Source organism: Helianthus annuus, chromosome 7, assembly GCF_002127325.2.
Source record: "Helianthus annuus cultivar XRQ/B chromosome 7, HanXRQr2.0-SUNRISE, whole genome shotgun sequence".
Classification (NCBI taxonomy): Eukaryota; Viridiplantae; Streptophyta; class Magnoliopsida; order Asterales; family Asteraceae; genus Helianthus; species Helianthus annuus.
In genome coordinates, this window is record NC_035439.2 from 4,197,622 (window position 1) to 4,201,926 (window position 4,305).

Consider the following 4,305-nt stretch of genomic DNA (forward strand, 5'->3'; position numbering starts at 1 on the left):
CCTTTGGGTGTTATCAGGAGCAACAGGGTCAGGGTTAACAGGCGGCACAATCGCGTTACAAACGGGGTTGGATTGCTTTCGCTTCCTTCCCCTATTGTTATTCGATTGTTGGGTGATTTGATTGGCTGGCTTCGAAGGAACGAGGTTTGCGGCTTGCTTATCGCGAATACGGTTGTTGTTCAAGGACGCGGCCAAACGGTAAATGTCTTCGATGCTATCGAGTTTGGCTGCCTCGATTGTGTCACGCATATTAGGGGGTAAACCATTGATATACTTGCTTTTCTTGCGATCAGGGGTCGAGACAAGGTGAGGGACAATGAAACAGAGTTGTTTGAAACAGGTGGTGTAGGCTAGGTTGTCATCCCCAATCTGCTTTAACACCCAAAATTCTTCCTCCAACTTTCGTTGCTCATGCGGAGGACAAAACTCATCCATCATTAGGGCCTTAGTCTCTTCCCATGTCAAAGCATATGCCAGCTCGTTCGAACGTATGTTTCTTTCATTTGTCCACCACTCGAGAGCTCGGGCTTGGAATACCCCAGTCGCGCTGCGCGTCTTGAGCTCATCGGGGCACTCGCTATTGATGAATGTGACCTCTATGCTGTCAAACCACTCGAGCATGGCGGTCACCCCATCATTGCCAGTGAATGGCTTTGGATTGCACGATGAAAAGTGCTTGAAGTTGAACGAGACGGGCTTGCGTGTTTCAACCTGAGAGTCGACGGAAGAGTGAGGAGTTTCAGAGGCTCGAATCTCGGAAATGACCTTTGGGACGACGCGAGCAAATTGATCGGCCATGAAAGCCATCATCTTCTTTGTAGAGCGAGACTTTGACTTCTTAGACGCGTTGGAGTGACGAGAAGACATCTAAGATTCAAAAGAACGAATAGGTGAGACTTGGTCATAATGTTTGTTTAAGAAAACGAAATTGATCACTTAGCATAAAGGTTCACATAGCATAAAAGGTTCAACTTGATTTACATAGCATAAAAGGTTCAATTTGATTCACATAGCACAAAAGTTTAAACGTTTCATATAGCATAGTCATGAATTCCACATAGCATATCATGAATAAACGAAAGCATTGTAAATTTAGTTTGTTCACGAGGAATTATTATTGTTTGTGATTGCGATAACGTGCGAAATGATTAAAACGACATTTGGAAATGAATGAACGTTCAAGTATAAAAATCACATATAAATTGAGGTACATAAAAGAGAGGCTCAATAAAACATTGGATTGTTTCGGGTAGAGAAACGTCGACTATTCCAAAGTGGGTCGAAAGTTCTTTCGAATTAGAGATATTGTGCTTTGGCCTATAAGTAAGATACTCTCGTCGAGAAGCTATTAACGGTATCTTACCCTTCCGGTTACTACACATCTCTAAATGATTGAAACATTCGGGACTTTGGCGAGAATAAAAAATCGAGGAGTGGGACTTAATCGACGAGATGCGGGTTTCACCCCTAACTCACTACTACAAAATTAATTTTTCTAAGCGAGTAGAAAACTCATTTTGGGCGGTGGGGGGCCCAAAACCGCTCAAAAGAAACATGGCCACGTTAATCCAAACTTAAACAACCTAAAAAATTGTTTTTTCTGGGCTATGTTTAAAAACTGCCTAAAACTATACCTTTTTTGAGCTACATTTTGAAACGCCCAGAACATTTAAGCTTTAAGCGCCAAATATTTTTTAGTACCCCGCCCAGTTTTTTCATGAAACCCTAATACCCAAACACAATTGGATACATATGCCTTTTTCGTGGATCCTTTTATCCTCCTAGATACTTTATGAAACCCTAATCGACATCACATCTTTCATCCTTCTCAATTTGACAGGTTCATCCATTTTTTCACCGAAGCTAATCAACAGGTTCATTACCCTAATCGACAATACATGTTTGTCTAATTTGCTTATAATTTTATATGCTTCTACATGTGGGAACCTAATCGGTATCATCTCTCTTAGGTTCAATTTGGAACTATGGAATGGCTCTTTTTTATGGTTTGGTTGTTCTTAATCTGATAATACTCATTATATACTGTACACATTTTTGTATATAATATTAGTTTTGTTTATGTATATTTGATCTCTAGACAAGAGTGATGAATTGCGGTTGTTTAGTTTGATTCAACTCAAATTATCCATTTCTGTAACTCACCTTACAAAATTTGTACTAAGTGGATCTTAATTTGAAGAGGATTACTGCGTTTTTAACAGGGAATTATCGGCATAAGGTAGCTCCTTCTCTCTTTTTTATCGTTAATTACTCTAGTTAGTGTAGATTTTGTTGTTAATTTGATTTAGGTTTTTCTTTGCAATGGTAATCTTAATTCGTTCACAAGTGAAAATAACCTGTTAAATCTTTCTGATTCTGCTCATGTTAGATCGATAGTTGAATTTCGGTTAATGAGATACTGTTATTAATTTCAAATGTGTGAAAGTTGTTTTGTGGATGAAGTGTGAAACCTTAAAAGGTACTTTATCATCATCGTCATCATCATCTATAATTGGTATATTATGCACATTTACGATTGTAGGTGGTCTGGTTATTTTTTCCTTTGATTGGATCTGGTACTAACATCTTGGTGCTCAGATAAATTCTCCAATTCAGCTTCAACAAAGGAGCCAGAATTATTGAGATGAGAGGCGTGGAGCCTGTGTAACTTCCTCCAACAATCCGAAGCCAAACTTAACTACCACAGGACTAGTCTCAGTTGCCTTTGCAAACGAACCTGTTAGCATCGCCAAGGTGAACACCATATTGTAACTTCATCGATATAAGATGTTTGTCATGCTCAACTTTGTGACCTTGAGCTTTGTGATCATTATAATTTGTAATGTTTGAATGCAGCCACCGAGTATAGGTAGTTCCTTAGTAGCTATGTCTGCCTCTCAAGCTCTTGGTATTGAACGACGATTTGTGGTTCTTTCGTTGTATAAAACTGGGGCTGGATGGGTATTGAAAGGAAAAGGACCGACAGTGTGTCTATTCGATGATCATGATCAACAAAGCGAACGGCGAGAGATTCAGTATATTGCCACCATTGTATGGTATGATAGTATAATAAATTTGTGGTTGCCTTTTCTTCATTGAAAATAGATGAAAATGTACATTGTTTATTTTTTTATAAGTGACTTATAGCTTGTTTAGTGATGTTTTTTTCTTACGGCTGCTGTGTGTTGGTAATAGCCAGAGGAGGTGACTGGAATTGATGAAGCTCAGCCTTTTGAAGATCTCCAATATTTCTGTATAAAAGCAGCTGACCATGATGGTCAAATTGTAATTGTTGTTTGTTTGGATGGTCACTATCTTAGGTAACACCAAAAAAAATTTAAATTATCTTTTCTAGTTTGTTGCAGTATAACATATTGTGATTTGATGATCAAACATTTTGCATGCTCTCTGTTTTTTATATAAACACGCATGGGATTAAACATGCTTCTGTTTTGACCCGTTTGAGATTAAACACGTTTTGTATTGAATGACCCTCTACACAGTTAAATATAAAAAATCTCTAAATTTATATCTTTTAGCTTCCAAATCTTCAAGATTTTTTGTCAAAGAAAGTGCTAGCAAGTCTTACTTTTTGTATGGTAAAAAACAAATGAAGGCAACATGTTTGAGTTATAGATTTTTTTCACTGAAAACTTGTTTTTCTTATTTCCAGTTTGGTCCAAGGGACTCTTTAATACGGTGCTTTATAAAGCGTAACCGAAGATCATTGTGGATCCTATTTTATATGTGGCAGATCATTGTGGTTTTGGTGCTATTTTGGGCGGGGAGTCGTGTTACTTTGGGCGGTTCTTTACCCGCTTAGAATACACATACACTTTTTCCAGCGACGTTTGTTTGGGCGGTCCTAAAACCGCCCATAAACTTCAATTACACCGCCCAAACAAATACTTTTTCTAGTAGTGACTTGACGATTTCGTACCCTAAATGTGGTTGGTACTCGTCGATCAAAATAAAATTTTGACACCATGACGAGGGTCCACTAGAGTTGAAATGGAAATTACCATTAAGTTGTGGATGTCACTCCTAGCTTAATGGTGAAATTTCGTGCAAAATAGATTAAAGGTAGAATGAGAGTCGTTTACCAAATTGTGGGTTTCACGCCTATTTTGGTAAATTCTTCTCGTTGGTGTTACAAGAGCATAAAAATATCATAAGTGTATTCGTGTTAGCCTTAGGAAAGGCACATAAATTTAATCAACAAGAAGTATAGCTAGGAAGCATGCATGGTAGAATACAAAAGTTTTAAACAACAAATAAGAGGCAAAATTCCTAGAACTATAGATT

At 37.9% G+C, this 4,305-nt stretch overlaps 1 long non-coding RNA gene across 1 annotated transcript; it reads left to right on the forward strand.

Annotated features, from left to right (window-relative positions):
* Positions 1-2,632: 2,632 nt before the first annotated feature.
* Positions 2,633-3,402, forward strand: LOC118480538. Its single transcript, XR_004863172.1, has 3 exons — positions 2,633-2,754; positions 2,857-3,056; positions 3,200-3,402. It is a non-coding gene; the product is annotated as an uncharacterized LOC118480538 (long non-coding RNA).
* The last annotated feature ends 903 nt before the right edge of the window (positions 3,403-4,305 follow it).